Genomic DNA, 20,103 nt, shown 5'->3' with positions numbered 1-20,103 from the left:
GGAATAGATTGAAGAGAGACATGGAAACGGAATAGATTGATGAGAGAGAGAGATGGATACAGAATGGATTGATTGGACATCTTATCCTATTGCCATTAACAGGAATCGAACTTTCAACCTTCGGACTAATATGCTGCAACACTACCTATAGTGCTATAGCTTTGTCCAGGCTGATGTTGTCTGTTGAAGATCATAAACTCTTGCCTTCTGTCATGAACCAAGCCAACACTAAGATCACTCGTTCAAAAACCATTTGCCAATAGAGAAATTGTATGTCTCCTCGCAACCGAAAACAGTGAAAGCAGCCGATCTACAAGCTCAGAAACACGTTGCTATCTGAAAAGTTTTGAGATTGTAGATCGGCTATTTTCAGAATGAAGTATGTCATAGATTGAAAAAACGTACTCTCAAATAAGCATTTCAGGTTATCTTTACCATTTGCACATGTATTCATTGATACAGTCATGTTGTTTGCAATTCAACTTAAATGAAATCTGCATCAAGTGAGGCTTGAACTGGCGACCTTGAGATTGTAAGGCACTGATTTAAGGGAGACGCCATTGGACAAGGAACTGTGAAAAAGGAGATCACACAAATGATACAGTTTCACGCAAATAGCTGAAAAATCCTGGGTTTAAGTGTTTTTCAAACTGCTCAAAATTGCGGACAATCTACGGGCCAATTGGAGTGAGATTGGTTTCAGTGATATTTGGAATGACTCTCTACATAACTGCAACGTTTTAAAGAAATGTGAGTCTTGCATGTATGTGTTAGGGGCAGATGAATAATTTTCATAAAACTGCAATAGTTAAAATCTATTTCCTCCTGGGATTTTTGAGTAATCTGCACGAAATATTTTACACACGAACTTAGGACCTTTGCTGACAAAACAAAAGCGGCGGATTTTCAATAAGTGAAAAAATGCAGAAGTTATGAGCCAATGGCTGTTTTTCATATAATTCAAAATGGTGGGCGATCTAAAGGTCAGAGGTCAAAAGTCAGACCACGAAAGTTGTCGGGCATGAAGAGACGCATGTGTGTATCGAAGTTTCATGGTTGTAGGTCAAACAGGGCATGAGTTGTACCTGTTCAAAGTTGGCACTTTCAATTGAGTGCTATAGCGCCACCCTTTGACGAAAGAGTGAGAATTATTTCTTGATAGTTCTTCATGAGCATCTACCATATGGCCGAGTTTCGTAAAAAGCGTACGCACGGTTAAGCCAGAACTGCCAAAAACAAGTATTTTTCAAACATCTCAAAATTGCGGACAATCTAAGGGCGGAGCTTACTGGTCAAAGCGATACATGTGTTCCTCGTGAGTCAAGGCACAAGTGTGAGCAAGTTTCACGACTTTCGGCCAAACGAGGCATGACTTATGCCTGGTTAAAGTTTGCATTTTCAAAAAATTGCTATAGCGCCCCCCTTTGGCCAATTGGAGTGAGATTGGTTTCAGTGATATTTGGAATGAACTGTACATTTCTGCAAAGTTTCAAAGAAATGTGAACTTTGGACCTCTGCCGACAAAACGATAGGAGTGGATTTTGTCTAAGTGAAAAAATGCAGAAGTTAGGAGCCAATGACTGTTTTTCATATAATTCAAAATGGTGGGAGATCTAAAGGTCAGAGGTCAAAAGTCAGAGGGTGAAAGTTGTTCAGCATGAGGAGACGCATATGTGTATCCAAGTTTCATGGCAAACAGGGCATGAGTTGTAGCTGTTCAAAGTTGCCATTTTTCAATTGAGTGCTATAGCGCCACCTTTTGACGAATGAGTGTGAGAATTATTTCTTGATCGTTTTTCATGACCATCTACCATATGGCCGAGTTTTGTAAAAAGCGACAGCACGGTTCAGCCAGAACTGCGAAAAGTGGCAGAAGAAGAACTAAAATACTGCCAATAATAAAACCGGTGCAGTACGTTAGTCCGACAGCACATTCCTCCGGCAGCGCAGCGCTCCGACGTTTCCAATACTAAACCCGAACCAAACCCGCACCCTAACCCTAACCGCACGCGGATGCCACATAGTCGGAGAAAAGGTCTGTCGGATTAACGCATGCCTCCCAATAAAACAGGTCCAGAGCTGAGCTCTGGCCCCGTAATAAAACAGATCCAGAGCTGAGCTCTGGCCCCGTAACAAGCAAAATATACCTACACCAGGGGTCTTCAACAGGGGGTCCGAGACCCCTAGGGGGTCCTCAGAGTTACTACAGGGGGTCCGCCAAAACTTTGTGTGCTATGATTATTTTTTTACATTAACCACTTGAACCCTAGCATCCCTTTTCTGAGGAGAACTTTAGCCAAAAATAGCAGATCTACAAGCTCACAACGCCTCGTGCTGCGAGGCGTTGTGTTGTATTTTTGCCAAAGATGTAGAGGTGTAGAGGGTAAAAAGAGCAGACTAAGTAAACAAAAAATCTGAAACACAATTTTATACAATTATAGAGGGGGTCCCTGCTTCATCTTTCTCTCAGCTAGGGGGTCCTGAAAACGTTGAAGACCCCTGACCTACACTATAGGTGTTTTTTCATGTTTGTAGCTGGCTGTAATCTTTCACTGAAGAGCATGCAGGGCAATGCTCAAATACACACAACAGTTCTATAGTGGTAAAAAAAAAAGACCTCTGTACCCTGCACGGTTTAACTGCTTCAGTGAATCTGAGACTCCTTGGACCATGTCATTCACTCATTTCTCCATCGCAGCTTCTTGCTCTCAGGAGAACCTGTTCCCCTGTCGTCAGCCTCCAGCACAGATGTACGCCCAGGCAAGGATAACTTTTATTACAGTTTGTAAAAGTGACAGTTTCATGCTCATTGTCTGATGTGACTTTAAGGTTGACATGTAAATCCGTGTGAATGCTAATGTGCACTTCATTGTCATCATCAATGTATGATTATTTGTCTAATTGTTTGTTTTTAATGTCACCTTTTCATCAATAAAGCCCTGCCAACTACACCATATGGCCTGTTCCTTGGAGGAGTTGATGCAAAAAGGACTTTAGCTTGTTATTAATTCAGTTCCTACATTGACACAATAGTATATGAGAAAAGTCATACTAAACTCGTACTGTCATAAAAAATTAAGTCATACAATACTTTAGTATAAACAAAATGCCATACAGTCCTGTCGTTAAAAAAAGACTTTGTTCTTGTCAGCCTAAATTGTTCACAGCACAGCTATATATTTTTATATTTAATTCTTGTGACAACCCTGGGGATTGTCAAGGTGACTGGTGTGGTTGTCATGGTTACTAACCATGTGTCATGTGTGTCAGAATGATTGGAGGGCGGAGTGTGTCATCAGTGGAGATCTGGCCCACCTGGATTGTCCTCTATAAAAGAGGTGGCTGGACTTCATTCTTGTTCTCTCTCACCGTGAAGCTCACTGGGAGCACTCCAGCCTTTTGGATTTTGCTTGTTAAAGAACAAGATCACTGTGTAGAGGTTTGGGTTGTGTAGTTACCTTGTCATGATGTAACTCCAAAGCTGAACAAGAAATCTAAAATAATTGCTGTATAATAATTGAATAGAAATTGATCATTCAAAATATGCTCCTCATTGACATTGTACGGTGAAACGGCTCTCAAAGTCACTCTTTTAGCACGTAAACGAACACAAACAAAGCTGATTCAGTCAATATAGAACATCACCAAACCCAGTACTGTTTGTTTTTTTTAAATAAAAATGTCAACTTCCTGTTTTTACTATTTGAAGATCCAGATCCGCGAATCCAGTCCGAGTTCTTTTTAATAAAAATAGCAAAATCCAACAGGATGTTAGCATTTTTATTTAAAAAACAAACGGTAGTGGGTTTGGTGATGTTCTATATAGTCTGAATCAACTTTATTTGCGTTCGTTTGTGCTAAAAGAGTGACTTTGAGAGCTGTTTCAGCTTACAATGTAATTCAATGAGGAGCATATTTTTTAATTATCAATGGAGCAATTATATTAGATTTCTTGCCCACCTTTGGAGATGCATCATGGCAAGGTAACTACACAACCCAAACCTCTACCAAAGTGGTCTTGCCCTTTAAGCACTGTTAACCATCCCAGTATCCGTATTGTGGGTATAGCTTTAGCAGAAAATAGCCGATCGACAAGCTCACTGCGACACGTTGTGAGCTTGTCGATCGGCTATTTTCAGTCAAAACTTTCCTCATAATAACACAAAACAGAAAATACACTAGTATTGAGCCCTGAGGCTCACCGGTTACCCATATGGGGTTAAGTTAGTTTTAATAAAATAATTTAAACGTTCTTTGTTTGTGTGAGTTTCCACATTTTGTTACAAACTCAGCCGTTTGCAACACTCTAGGTTGGTTGTTGCAATAAATACATTACATTTAAGTGGTTGAATTTATGTAATTTGTTATCCCTGAGTCACTAGAATACCTCAAAACGAAGTATGGAGCTCGGCCTATAATTGATCATTGATTTGATTGATATGCTGCATGCCATGAGTGCGAAGTGGTATTTTCTTAAACTTAATTCAGTTAATCATAGAGGATCTGTGGTCATAATACAGCACTGTTTGAGGAACTATAGTTGAAAACTATTATTTTTTAATGTCCAGTCCAAAGTGAGAACAATGTAGCCTACTTGATTTAACACCAAAACTGCTATAGTTTTGATCATCTGAAACTAAGGAATTTATAAATGACAAAAAGGGTATGAATTTTTATGACATTACGAAACATCTCTCTGTTTCCTTTCAATGAAAGTGTAAATCTGGGTTCAGACTCAGCCAGAGTAAACAGATGGTTTTAAACAACCTAAATCTCAGTCGTGTCATAATGAACCCTTTCCCTGATCATCAGAGGGTGTATCTAGTAGATCCAGTCATTCTGTCAGGGGTAGAGGTGTTTGCTGTGGATTTTCATCTTTTGACCTGTCACCTCTCGCTTTAACTTTAAATATAACCTCGAAATCCTAATTAATGTGAAAGGCCTGGTGGTGCAAGAGTAAAGCATAGGCTTCACAAGCGGATGGTTGTGGGTTTGAATCTTGGTCAGGGAAGATCTCAATTTTCGGTCTTTTTAAGGCGAGAACCATGGATGAAGCCCGCCTCCCTCCTCACGCCCTCTTTTAGCTCCGGTAGGAGAGGGAGGAGCATGGAGGGAACCCACCTCCAGGGGGAGGAGCTTAATAAATTTACATATTAATTAACGATTTTTAATTTAGTATTTTTTGTGATTTTATGGCCACTGTTTTTTTTTCACATGAATTTGTTTGAGACATTTTTTTATTGTTTTTTTTCATCACCAGTTTGTATTGACCACAGCTCCATTGTTTTTTTTGTTGTATTACCCTTTTAGTTTTTATTTAGTAGTTGTTTTGAGTGAGCTTTGAACCTCGAACCTTTAGTTTGTGAACCTTTGATTTATCTTTTAAGCCACGCTGGCATGGAAGGTACAATTGGGAACGTCATCCTTAACCCGCCGCCTTTTAGAATTTAGATGGACAGTGAAAATGTTCTTCAGGAGGCTTGAACCCCAAACCTTCTACTTCCAGACCCTGTGTTTAACTCTTGAGCCACGCTGGCATGGAAAGTACAATTGGGAACGTCATCCTTAACCCGCCTTTTAGAATTTAGATGGACAGTGAAAATGTTCTTCAGGAGCCTTGAACCCCAAACCTTCTGCTTTCAGACCCTGCGTCTATCTCTTGAGCCACGCTGGCATGGAAGATACAATTGGGAACGTCATCCTTCACCCGCCTTTTAGAATTTAGATGGCCAGTGAAAATGTTCTTCAGGAGCTTTGAACCCCAAACCTTCTGCTTTCAGACCCTGAGTTTATCTCTTGAGCCACACAGGTATGGGTAATACAAAAGAGAACGTAATACTTAAACCACCTTTTAGAAGTTAGATGGACAGTGAAAATGTGCTCCAGGAGTTTTGAACCTTAAACCTTCGGTTTATAAACCCCAGAGTTTTCTCTTGAGCCATGGTGGCATGAACCATGCAACTGAGAACATAATACTTAAACCACCTTTTCAGGATTGAGATGGACAATGAAAATGTTCTTTAGGAGCTTTGAACCTTAAATTCTTTGGTTCATAAACAGTGACACATCTCTTGAGCCACAGAGACATGAAACATTCAGATGAGAAGGAAATACTTATCCTTTTAGTATTTAGATGCACAGTGTATTTCTACATTAACTTCACCACTTAAACCGCAACTTTACTTTCCCGCTTGCCTTGTTACCATCTACACCAAATCTTTTCGCAAAGAATTGTCAATCTACAAGCTCACAACACGTCGACACATTGTAAATCTTGACAAATGTTTGCCGCCAGAATAGGGATGCTGGGCCTTACTTCTCCAACCACTGCTGAAGAGCATACAAGACATTAGACAACTAAGAAACCCCAGTGGTGCAGTTAGAGCAACTATTATTTTGTAATGTCCAGTCCAAAGTGAGAACAATGTAGCCTACTTGATTTAACACCAAAACTGCTATAGTTTTGATCATCTGAAACTAAGGAATTTATAAATGACAAAAAGGGTATGAATTTTTATGACATTACGAAACATCTCTCTGTTTCCTTTCAATGAAAGTGTAAATCTGGGTTCAGACTCAGCCAGAGTAAACAGATGGTTTTAAACAACCTAAATCTCAGTCGTGTCATAATGAACCCTTTCCCTGATCATCAGAGGGTGTATCTAGTAGATCCAGTCATTCTGTCAGGGGTAGAGGTGTTTGCTGTGGATTTTCATCTTTTGACCTGTCACCTCTCGCTTTAACTTTAAATATAACCTCGAAATCCTAATTAATGTGAAAGGTCTGGTGGTGCAAGAGTAAAGCATAGGCTTCACAAGCGGATGGTTGTGGGTTTGAATCTTGGTCAGGGAAGATCTCAATTTTCGGTCTTTTTAAGGCGAGAACCATGGATGAAGCCCGCCTCCCTCCTCACGCCCTCTTTTGGCTCCGGTAGGAGAGGGAGGAGCATGGAGGGAACCCACCTCCAGGGGGAGGAGCTTAATACATTTACATATTAATTAACAATTTTTAATTTAGTATTTTTTGTGATTTTATGGCCACTGTTTTTTTTTCACATGAATTTGTTTGAGACATTTTTTTATTGTTTTTTTTCATCACCAGTTTGTATTGACCACAGCTCCATTGTTTTTTTGTTGTATTACCCTTTTAGTTTTTATTTAGTAGTTGTTTTGAGTGAGCTTTGAACCTCGAACCTTTAGTTTGTGAACCTTTGATTTATCTTTTAAGCCACGCTGGCATGGAAGGTACAATTGGGAACGTCATCCTTAACCCGCCGCCTTTTAGAATTTAGATGGACAGTGAAAATGTTCTTCAGGAGGCTTGAACCCCAAACCTTCTACTTCCAGACCCTGTGTTTAACTCTTGAGCCACGCTGGCATGGAAAGTACAATTGGGAACGTCATCCTTAACCCGCCTTTTAGAATTTAGATGGACAGTGAAAATGTTCTTCAGGAGCCTTGAACCCCAAACCTTCTGCTTTCAGACCCTGCGTCAATCTCTTGAGCCACGCTGGCATGGAAGTTACAATTGGGAACGTCATCCTTCACCCGCCTTTTAGAATTTAGATGGCCAGTGAAAATGTTCTTCAGGAGCTTTGAACCCCAAACCTTCTGCTTTCAGACCCTGAGTTTATCTCTTGAGCCACACAGGTATGGATAATACAGAAGAGAACGTAATACTTAAACCACCTTTTAGAAGTTAGATGGACAGTGAAAATGTGCTCCAGGAGTTTTGAACCTTAAACCTTCGGTTTATAAATCCCAGAGTTTTCTCTTGAGCCATGGTGGCATGAACCATGCAACTGAGAACATAATACTTAAACCACCTTTTCAGGATTGAGATGGACAATGAAAATGTTCTTTAGGAGCTTTGAACCTTAAATTCTTTGGTTCATAAACAGTGACACATCTCTTGAGCCACAGAGACATGAAACATTCAGATGAGAAGGAAATACTTATCCTTTTAGTATTTAGATGCACAGTGTATTTCTACATTAACTTCACCACTTAAACCGCAACTTTACTTTCCCGCTTGCCTTGTTACCATCTACACCAAATCTTTTCGCAAAGAATTGTCAATCTACAAGCTCACAACACGTCGACACATTGTAAATCTTGACAAATGTTTGCCGCCAGAATAGGGATGCTGGGCCTTACTTCTCCCACCACTGCTGAAGAGCATACAAGACATTAGACAACTAAGAAACCCCAGTGGTGCAGTTAGAGCAACTATTATTTTGTAATGTCCAGTCCAAAGTGAGAACAATGTAGCCTACTTGATTTAACACCAAAACTGCTATAGTTTTGATCATCTGAAACTAAGGAATTTATAAATGACAAAAAGGGTATGAATTTTTATGACATTACGAAACATCTCTCTGTTTCCTTTCAATGAAAGTGTAAATCTGGGTTCAGACTCAGCCAGAGTAAACAGATGGTTTTAAACAACCTAAATCTCAGTCGTGTCATAATGAACCCTTTCCCTGATCATCAGAGGGTGTATCTAGTAGATCCAGTCATTCTGTCAGGGGTAGAGGTGTTTGCTGTGGATTTTCATCTTTTGACCTGTCACCTCTCGCTTTAACTTTAAATATAACCTCGAAATCCTCATTAATGTGAAAGGTCTGGTGGTGCAAGAGTAAAGCATAGGCTTCACAAGCGGATGGTTGTGGGTTTGAATCTTGGTCAGGGAAGATCTCAATTTTCGGTCTTTTTAAGGCGAGAACCATGGATGAAGCCCGCCTCCCTCCTCACGCCCTCTTTTGGCTCCGGTAGGAGAGGGAGGAGCATGGAGGGAACCCACCTCCAGGGGGAGGAGCTTAATACATTTACATATTAATTAACAATTTTTAATTTAGTATTTTTTGTGATTTTATGGCCACTGTTTTTTTTTCACATGAATTTGTTTTTCACATGAATTTGTCAACTGGCTGCCCGGGGCCAAACGCGGCCCCCACCCTCACTTAAAGCAGCCCGCAGGTTAATATCAGAATACTGATATATTATTGATTTCAGCTGTTACAATTCCAAAAGTAGAAAAAAAAATCCCACCCTGTGTGAAGGTAGCGGCGCCTTTGATACATTATGTCATCGATATGTGTTTATAATGTGTTTATAGCCATGTAGAGCTCGATGAATGCTAGGGACCAAAACAATCGTCACTACAAAGTACTACCAATCAACTCTAAATGGCCTGAAACGTACTCCTAACAGGTTTTTGGGGGGACGATTTTGGCCTCCACACTTAGTGATTTTTTCGGATTTAACTTTCGTTTCGGTAGTGACCAACTTTCGTTTCGGTAGTGACACAATGGTGAAATGTACTAAGTCCAGAGCTCGATGAATGTTAGGGACCAAAAAAATCGTCACTACAAAGTACTACCAATCAACTCTAAATTGCCTGAAACGTACTCCTAACAGGTTTTTGGGGGGGCGATTTTGGCCTCCACACTTAGTGATTTTTTCAGATTTAACTTTCGTTTCGGTAGTGACCAACTTTCGTTTCGGTAGTGACACAATGGTGAAATGTATTAAGTCCAGAGGTCGATGAATGTTAGGGACCAAAAAAATCGATCCAGTTTTCACTGCATCCAATCCAGGTTTTTTTTTTTTTTTTTTTTTTGCAAAAAAACCTTGCTTGCTATACCAAACCAGAACAAAGTGATTTGAACAGACACAATCTTTAGTGCCCCATGCTCACATGAGTGGGCTGTAAAAACCTATTTACGATCATTAGGACCAGAATTGAGAGGGGAATATAATTTATGTTCAAATTCATGTTCGTTCGCTCAGTCGATTTGTTTGTGTTTGTGTTTGTTTGTTCAGTCGATCAACGTGTGCGTGTGCGCTCGCGTGCATGTGTGCACGTGCGCGCGCCCATGCGTGTTGTGACACTCACCTTGCAGAGCAGCAGGGGGCATTGCGCATTGTTCTAAGGAAGTTCTTTCGGAAGTTCCGGAACTGGCAAAAGTCTCTGTGAAAGAAATTGGTTGCTTTTATAAATCTAAATAGGTTTAGATTTATGTCAGTACTGTAGAGTCAGTACAGTAAATGTAATTATGTTTCTGACTGTGGATGTTGTCATAGGATGGTTTCCAATAGGCCTATGTCTATTGAGAAATAGCTATTGAACCGTCAATTATACAAGAAAAAGAAACGTGAATAAAATAGGCTACAATATGCAGTTATTATCAATGTGGTTTTCATTACAAAGATGATCACAACAGGAAGGCCCCTTGCAGATACAAATGATTAATTCTTAAAGAAGCACAGTAGGTTAGAGAGCATTACAGGCAGATAAATGTGAACATGACGTCCTGCACAAATTTTTTTGTCATTTCAAAATTACAATTACAACAGCAAACAAACTTAACAAATCAAATAATGTTCAAACATATGCAACTAAAAGCCCACGTTGTCCTCTATCAATTATCAACAGGGCTTTCCCTTTCATTGCCTTGATCAATTATACTATAGAATCTCCTCCACTGTCCATGGACATGGCACTGCTACATAGGATATTGATTTATACTTTATTATATTGCCTGCCAAAGCACTATCGTTTAAAGTAGGTATCCTACTATAATTCTAGTAACCTGACGGTGGGTGGGTGGGTGGATGGAGTCCTGGGTCTCCGATCAAACTGCGCATGCGTCGTTGTGTGCCAGGTTTCGCGAGAGAAACAAGCAGCGAGGTCTATGAAAACGAGGCCAAACCAAACGAACCCTATAACACCAACATTGGCCCTAAAGCGCTTACAATCGGCGGACATGGCAACACCGACTCTACACCATAGACCCCGCCCACTCTCTGCTGTGGAAAGTAAACACTCCAGATTTGTTTCCCCACACACGATGTACATTAGCTCCATAAAGAACGGTTCTATGTCGTTCTCTTCCAGGATCGGGCGAACGTCCGCCAAGGCTCCGCTGTTTACCCTTTTGTATACATCGTATCCCAAAACTAATGGTAGATTCTAAACCGCACGGATGTTTAAGGTTTGGTCGGCTGCATAATATTTTAGGTCGCCAGCGAAACTACCCGTTTAAATCGCTTATTTAGTCAGCCTGTGGCCATGTTTTCCATTGTAGCCAAACCGGGAGCAGTAGTGGCAGCGGACGTAGGGTTTTTTTCCGGGTTCAATGGGAAACATGGCCACAGGTTTCGCGAGAGAAACAAGCAACGAGGTCTATGAAAACGAGGCCAAACCAAACGTTTCCTCCGAGGTGGAAAGACTGGTGATGCGAGGTTAAACCAAACGAACCCCATACCACCAACATGCAACCTGATAATAATGTCCAAAGCATGTCTGTGTATGTTTACATCCATTACTGTGTTGGCGTTAGTTGGGATTAATGTTTATTAGCCAAACCAAGTTAATATGAGCCGTTAGCGTGATGCTAAGCTAACGGACGTTTGGCGCTAGCATGCGGCTAACGCTAATGCTAACGTCGTCATCGTGACTTAATCAACAATGTAAACGTTTCATCAACACACTTTATGAACCTTACTGTGGTTAATATTATCAGTGCTACCCAAGTAGTCCATTGAAAAGTATTATTTTGGTGTATTTTGTGTATTGGACACTTAACTTAATGGTAGCTGGGGCGACGCGTTGTTGGCTCATGGTTCAGAATGCCTCATGGGTATTGTAGTCATTTTCTGCTATTTCGGTTCTACTGTGATAGACTGTGCTACATTACCTGCTGTTTAATTGTGAATCATATATGCTATGAATATATGGTAATACAATGTTTATTTTCCTGTATTTCCAGGTTTATGACCTGTGTCATCTATGACCTGTGTGTCATCTGTGTGTCCAGTACTTTGTACTGTGTTGGTTAAAAAAGACAAAACACGAGTTGTGACAAAGACGTGTGATTCTCTGATTAATGTTGTTAGTGGTGTAAAATGCCATCAAAAAATATACTCAAGCCTGCTGCAGGGCAACAGAAAATAGCAAGCCTATTTTGCTATTTTATATAGCAATTTTTTATATATATACGAGGGGACGCGCGCCCTTCACCGGGTATGGTGAAGGGCGCCCTTCACCGGGTATGGTATAGTAGGCCTAATTCATTTATAAAGCCATCCTTCTGCATAGTAGTGTAAATCTGTCTGTCATTTAATGACTATGAATTGAGTACAAAGGACCCCAATGGAAACAAGCCATATGGCTTAACTTCGGTTTTAAATCCTATTAGCTGACCTTGTATTGAACTGTACTCTTTCATGTGCTTTGTTCTGCAAACTAAGTATTCAATCAATCAATATTCTGTGTATATTTCTTATATTGTTTGTCCGTGGCCGGTAAGGGATGTCACGGTGTGGGGAAATTTCCCAACAATTAATAAATGCATGTCAACACCCGTAACACCTCGTCATCATAACCCATTTGAACTGACTTTAGATTGAGATCGTGTGCCGGGCGTCCTGCATTAATATTGTCAACCAGTAGGTGTCCTACCGAAGTACTCATGGTCCTACTCGACATGCCTGGCAATAATGGAAACCCAAACACCATGAGGAGTTTGTTATGCTAATGCTATAATTATTTCCTGTTATGAGCAAACAGGAAATAATTATAGATGAATTGAGAGCACATAGTCTACAGGTTGTTGGGAACGATAGATTGCACTTTAAGTGAAACTCCCATGGTCAGTGGTCACTCATTATCACCTCTAGCCACACATCAGACGCCACATTATCACCTGAAAGAGGCTATTGAAGTCCATATAATATGGCCCTAGCTCTGGTCCATGGCGTTAGAAGGAGTTCTCCTTAATGCTGTTACTTTCGAGCCGTCAGATACGCTGCCTACCTCGGATGGTTAGTACTTAGTAGACGTGCTTTTGGGACGGTATACTGCTTATATAGACGAATGAAATGATTCAATGAAACAATTAAAACTCACTTTGAGAAAGTTGGACCAATTGTCGTTCCTGCGCTGGAGGTCTATGTCGGTTTCGGCACTGTGATGCCAGGTCTGTGAGGCAGTCGAATGTCGGTAAAACATACCGGGAACTGATCTCCTCACCCAAGTTCTGATTTTTCCCTGGACCCAGCCTTTGAACCAACATTTGAACAATAACGTTATCAGCAGCACAGGCACGGCACCCCAATTGATACCCCCACAGCTAATAGCATCCCTCCCCAAGAGTCACGGAACGGAGCTAGAGTCCCCATACTCCCAATACAAAGTCCGATATTGTAACACATGAATCACTGGCTGTCTGACACGAGCCTAGGCCCATTAACTGCTGGAGACTCAGAGCACGTGAGAACAACAGGTTTTGGATCAGTGTTGCCATGTCTTGCGAGAGAAACAAGCAACCAGGTCTATTAAAACAAGCCCAAAAGAAGCGCCCTTTAAACATGTACATTGGCTTTTTGAAAATAGCCAATCATATTTTTCGAAACATTTTAACAACTCAAATCATGCATGTGGGTCCCTGGCATAACATATTTTCAGATGGGGGTCCGCAGACAAATTAAATACATATCCATTTGGGGGTCCTTGACTTGATCTGTAGATCTGTAGATTGCTATTTTCAAACATTCAAGTACTTTTACTTTTGGTACTTTAAGTATATTATGATGCCGTCTGTTGTTGTTTTATTTTATGAGTGTTGTCTGTTTGTTTGTTTTTGTTTTGTTTTGTTGTTGTTTATAGTTATTCAATTTATCTTTTTTTTTACTTGATATTTGTCTATTCTGTTGTTACTTAATCATTATCTTGACTGTTTGGAGATACTATGTTTATTTGCTTATTTACTTCAGTAATGACTGTACTATTTGTGGTAAAAACAAAACTGTGTTTGTTTCTGTATAATAGCAGAGAACACCATTTCTAATAACGCCTTTTGTTACGCTTCTTTCAATTTCTAATGAGAACATCATTAAGGGATAATAGTGGAGAATAAGGGTATAACAACGTGTGTTTCTTTCTAATAAGAAACACAGTATTTGTAATACCTGTTTATTATGTCAAATTAGTGGACAGTAAAATATGTGTGTACTTTTTCCACCACTGCATATTAGTCCAATGGTTACTCACTTGCCAACAGATTGTGCACGCGACACCGTAGTACTGACTATGCTATGCTATGCCATCCCATAGCCCAGAGGGACGTGGAGCCAATCAGCGACGGTGAGAAAAAAACGGTTGCGCTCCAGGCAGCAGATGGACCGTTCGTGATCTTCATCAGGTAAGGAAAGGAGGCATCATTTTTTATAAATCAAATCATATACCTTTTTGAATACTTGAACGGTTAAACCTTCCGCCAAAAACGTTTTCGGCCAAGCCGTGTATGTAGAAACTATGGCTGATGTTAAGATTAAAACATATCTGACTTGATAAGTTGACTAGAAGTTTCGTAAAGGGTCATGGTGGGGTACAGATGTCATGTCAGCTAGGTTAAGGTATTATATGCTATTGCTAACAACATATGAGGGTCCGGGAGACGAAGCACCTTCTGGCCCAGCCTTGTCATTCATTATGTTGTAAAATAAGAATGCCATTATAAGTGTTCTTTGGATTTTCTGGCTTTTTTTATTGTCTTTCCAAACTTGCCTAAAAAAGTAGGCTACCAATCAAATTAGTAGGTTCCTGAGCATCCGAAAAACACATCTCTGTAACCTGTTTTTTTAGAACCCTAAAGGTGTCTAGTTATGATTTCTTCTTGTTGCCGTTGTCAACTAATGGGCCATGGGGTTTATTTTTAACCCTTTCTGACACCTACCCCCAACCCAAGCCATTTTTTTTCTATATCATTTTGACCCAAGGAATTCATTACAGTTATTTTAAAGATTCAAGCACATCTTGACTGTATTTCAGGACATAAACAGCCAAAAACTCAGAAAATGTTCAAATCATAATTATCACATCTATATTTCTCTTTTTACTAAACTTTTAAGGTGTATTATTTTTTACCATATGTTTTTAGGACCTTTATGGTGTCCTCTTGTTAAGATTTATTCTTGTTGCCAGTCAAATAATGGCCCATGGGGTTCATTTTAACCCTTTCTGACAAAGCCGCAAAGTTAAATAAAGCCACCTTAATGGTGATTTTCAGCACTTAAGTGTTGGTGGTGGAGTCCTGTATTTAAGGAGAATAACTAATCTGAGACATCAAGCCTGTGAAAATTGTAGGCTTCACTGTCTGAATCAGGCAATGTCAGCCATTTCACAACATACAGTAGGCCTAAGTTGAAAATCCTGTCAATGTGTAGAAAAGCCTTTGTCAGACTACTTTATACCTGCAGTCATTATCAGCTTCACCTCAGTGTCAATTCATAGTTTAGCACAGAGTTGGAATGTGAGGTATGTGCTATGTGTTATGTGGTATGTGTTGATATGTGAGCATATCAACCCACAGAATAATAACAAATCACCTACTGAGCCCCATCGGTAGGCAGTAGCTCATCACCTACTTACACCAATCAAAGGTTTGATTGAACGGGATAATAATCTCCCATTCAGTGCATTGACAGCATCCGAAGCCAGTGCCAGGGTTCACGGTCCTATTTGACAGACAGACAGTCTATCTGATGCATATGACACAGATTAATGCCCATCTCCAGATGAAAGATGAACTTGTTAGTATGTGCATTTCCAGCCTGTTGATTTGATTTTATACTAAATGTCTAAGGTGTGCTTATTTCAGCAAAGGCAATGGCAGAACGAACGGACGGATTTGAGCTGAACGAAAACGGAGGGCTTAAGAATTCGGAGGATCTCCCCGTGCTCTATCAGTGAGGAGCAGACGATTACATTTGGCATGCCGCTCAGTTTAACTGTTCAGCACTGCCTATGTTTCCCAGAAGCTGACTGGTATCATTATTGTATTATGCTTATATTAATGTGTATACAATTGATTTCTTTGTGCAGTTTACTGAAGTACACTGGCAACAAGAATCTCAGATGTGGATACATGACCGTGTTACAAAACACTCCATGTGACCTTCTCGAACTGTAAGCTTGAGTGTACATTATTAATATTTTGGCCTTGTATACTGTAGATTGCTGCACTAAAATGTCTTTCTGTTTTACGTTGATCTAGAAATTGCCTTTAAATGTATATATATATATTTTTTAAATCAAATGTTAATTGTGAATTTTGGTTTATAATTATGTGGTTTTATTCTACTCTAGTGAGTTGCTAGGTTCACAGATAAAGTCCACAAAGGGCAAATATATGATGAAGTTGCTTTATTGAGTGCTCTAATGAGAACAGGCAGCCGTGTACAGTTACACATTATAAATCCTGCTCTGATCTGTTTTCATCATTATAAACCTTCATACACATACAGGCATAATCCACAACAAATGGAGTAGTCTTCACTCATTACGTGAAATTACTTTGGCTATACTCTTGGCATGCATTTAAGGTTTTGCGGCCCCTCCATTGAACACATTTACATACAGTGTTTACATACACATGTAGGATGAACAAACTATCCTGTGAGATTATAGTTCTCTCTTTTCTTCCATCCAGTTTTATCCAAGCTGGAGGCTACGAACTCCTTCACTCCTTCCTGGGCGAATGGGTGGCCAAAATGGAACCGTACCCCGACAGGAATTACTTGACCCATATTCTGCTCACCTTGAAGGAGCTGCCTCTCAAGGTGGAACACTTATTGCAGGTACTGCACTCGTACCAGTCTGCATGCCTCAAGCGTGCCATCCTGTCTATGATTGTATGATTTCTTCTCTTGAGGAGTTCCCATTTTCTAAAGCTTGTCCTTTTTCCAATTTTAGAACGGTACATTCGCCATGGTGAACGATATGAGGAGCAGACGACCGGGGATTTACACAGACGATAGTAAAGTGTATATTAGTAATGCACGGGTCGACCCGTAAATCACATTTAAGCCTATTATTAATGTTAATATTTGGATAAAACTACCATTAAAACCCATCAGAATTATTTAAAGGTTTTACATGATCTGACAATGTCAGTGTGGGTTCATTCCCGACAGCCTGGTGGTGCTGCTGTGTGTCACAGCCTTGCTGTTATCCGGAGCCTATTCTTCGTACCATGGTGTTGCGCATTGAAAATATCAGACCTACAAGCTCACAACACGTCGCAACACGCCGCGTTGTGGGCTTGTATGTCTGCTATTTTCGATACGCAACAACACCGCCATACGGCGAAGCAAAATGAAGCTTTACACATCTGCGTCACCTAATCAGCGCCTAAATTCACTCACACTCAGTCATTATCTTTTTTTTTTCACCGCGGGTCACAGGGCGGGCCGAGTAGTTGATTTATATATCGTTTTGCGGTACCCGACCCGCACATCACTAGTGTATATACTGCATGCACCTTGATGTAAGTCCCAACTGTTGACTTGCTCTTTATGTCCAAGAAAAACAAGGCAATGCTATGATATAGCTTTTGGACATGCAGGTGCTCTATGTGGTTTTAATTCTCTAACATTTCCCCTGTGTTTCTCCAGTTGATGTGTTGGCAACTCAGATCATTGGGGACTGGGGGGAAATCTTCTTCCCTAAAGGTAACAGTGGCTGCAGTTTCAGTCAATTCTTACTTGTCACAAACTTATATAATACTGACAACTATAGTCAAGAGCGCTAGAGATGTTTCCGTTTTGTTCCTTTTAATCACGTCTGTCTTTCTTTGTCTCAACAGCTCGAGATCATATCGACGACATAGAGTATGCCATTATTCAGCATTACAATGTGCCCGGTCTGGTGGAATGTCTACGAGAGCTATGCTGAACCAGAGATGTGGGGGTGAGACCGTAGAGACTGTAATTAGATTTTCTATTCACTGTGTGTCCAGTTCATTGTGAAGGACTCAGGCCACGTCTAGATGACAACGCTCTCTCGTGAAAACGTCTCGTTGCGTTCTCACTTTTTATTTTGCCTTTAGATGGTGACGCACCACTGATTGAAAACGCTGTAGGGTAGGCAGCTGATTTGTGGGTTGCCATGTCCGCTTATTATAAGCGACTGCCCTGCTGAAAAAAACAGCACAAACCAGCTTATGATGGTTGCTGGTATTAGCTGGTCTTGGCTGGTCTTGGCTGGTCTTGGCTGGTCTTAAGCTGGTTTAGATGGCATACCAGCCTGGGCAAGCTGGTCAAGCTGGTCAGGCTGGTTTGTCAGTGTAGTTGGTTAGCTGGTCACTAAGCTGGATTCTGCTGGTCTTTGCTGGTCAGCCAGCTGGTAGCTGGTCACTAAGCTGGATTCTGCTGGTCTTTGCTGGTCAGCCAGCTGGTAGCTGGTCACTAAGCTGGATTCTGCTGGCCTTTGCTGGTCAGCCAGCTGGTAGCTGGTCTTTGCTGGTCAAGTGGGTGGACTGACCAGCTGATAAGCTGGTCAAGTTGGTTAGATCAGTGGTTCTCAACATGTGGGTTGGGACCCCCCGGGGGGGTCCCCACATGATAGTGAAGTTACATTTTAAGGACCTTTAAGACCTTTTTAATACCTTAAAACAGCATTACTGCATCAAAAGTAATCAACAAACTATACTATAAAAATGGTCAAAATAATAACAAACAAATTCTCAAATAATATAAGAAAGAAGCAAACATTTTGAAAATAGCAGATCTACAAGGCGTTGTGAGCTTGGAGATCTGCTATTTTCACATAGAGTCAAACTAAACATAATGCATTAACTCCTACATTCCAAGTGGTTATCAGGGTGGGGGGTCCCCAGTTCAAATATGATTATTTTGGGGGGGTCGCAGCCTGAAAGGGTTGAGATTGAGAACCACTGGGTTAGATCAGTTTCCCAAACAGTGGTTCGGGACCCATTGTTATGGGTCACAAGGAAAGATCCCTTTTTTCTGTTTCCTACAAAAATATTATATTTCAAAAATCCTCATTAATAAATCAAAACTCGAAGAAAATACATCAATTAATAAAAAAAACACGCTGTGAAAATAGCAGATCTACAAGCCCTATCTAACGATGCCCAAATTAATGTATTTTTCCGCAGACCCCCATCTGTTTCAAATAAAATTCCAAATCTATTTCACTTTCTTTTTGAAAATAGCAGATCTACAAGCTCACGTGTCGCAAAGTGAGCTTGTAGATCGGCTATTTTCAAATAGCCAATGTAGCCTATAGTTGCTTGTTATAACTACAGGTATACCCTGCTATTAACTGGGTCATTCCAGAATTGGAGGACATTTTATGTCCCACCCAAGAAATGTCAAATAATCCATTTACAAAATACTAAATAATGCATTTGTCGTGTAACTTTTACTTGTCCTGAGACCAAATCTAAATCAACTTGGAGATTTTTTTTTTTTACATATTTAAAAAAATACCAAATAAGTCTGTAGTATCCCTAAAATGCAAGTTTTCTCTTGTCCCACCCCCTTGGTTGCCAAATTGAATCTCAGATAAAACTGTTAAAATTACATTTAAATCTACTTTCTTTTGCATTATTTTGTTCATAGATGTCTCTTGTAGATGTGGAAACATATGTTTTAATTAACCTAATATTTTAAATAAGTATTATTATGCAAGGAACCTGTGTCCCACAACTTGCATGCAACCCTGTTACCTTAAACCTTTTAGCATGGTAAAAGAAGAAGAACAGTGTGAGTCACATGACACACTAGAAGTGACATCATCAAACACTTTCCTAACATCATGGGTAGAGCAAAGGCATCTCCTCTCTTCTATTCATATTCAAATTTTTTCAAATTCATATTTTTATAACATTGTCAGCCTTACTTGAATGTCTCAACCTACCTCACGCAACCCTGTTATGCATATTTCCAGAATAAGATAAATACTTGACAAAAAAATATTTACTTATTTATTTATGTGAGTTTGTCCTCTTGGTAAATGCTAACATCTAGCTAAACAGATAGCTTCTATTCCTGAGAAAAAGCTAACATTAGCATAGATTTGCAATCCTGTTACTTGCAGCCCTGTTACTGTTACTTGCAGCCCTGTTACTATAACACATATAAAACATGTAATAAAAAATACCTTTGATGCCTGAGCTGAGCTAATCAAGCTTTTGATAGTATATTACCTATTATTGATGAATATATAACAGAAAATTGTGAAATAGAAGGTTTTTTTTTCAAAAATTCGGAAGCCCAAATGTCCTCCAATTCT

This window comes from Gymnoscopelus microlampas (genome assembly GCF_963454915.1).
Source record: "Gymnoscopelus microlampas genome assembly, chromosome: 13".
Taxonomy (NCBI): Eukaryota; Metazoa; Chordata; class Actinopteri; order Myctophiformes; family Myctophidae; genus Gymnoscopelus; species Gymnoscopelus microlampas.
The sequence above is the reverse complement of the archived record's forward strand: the minus strand, read 5'-3'. Positions refer to the sequence as shown.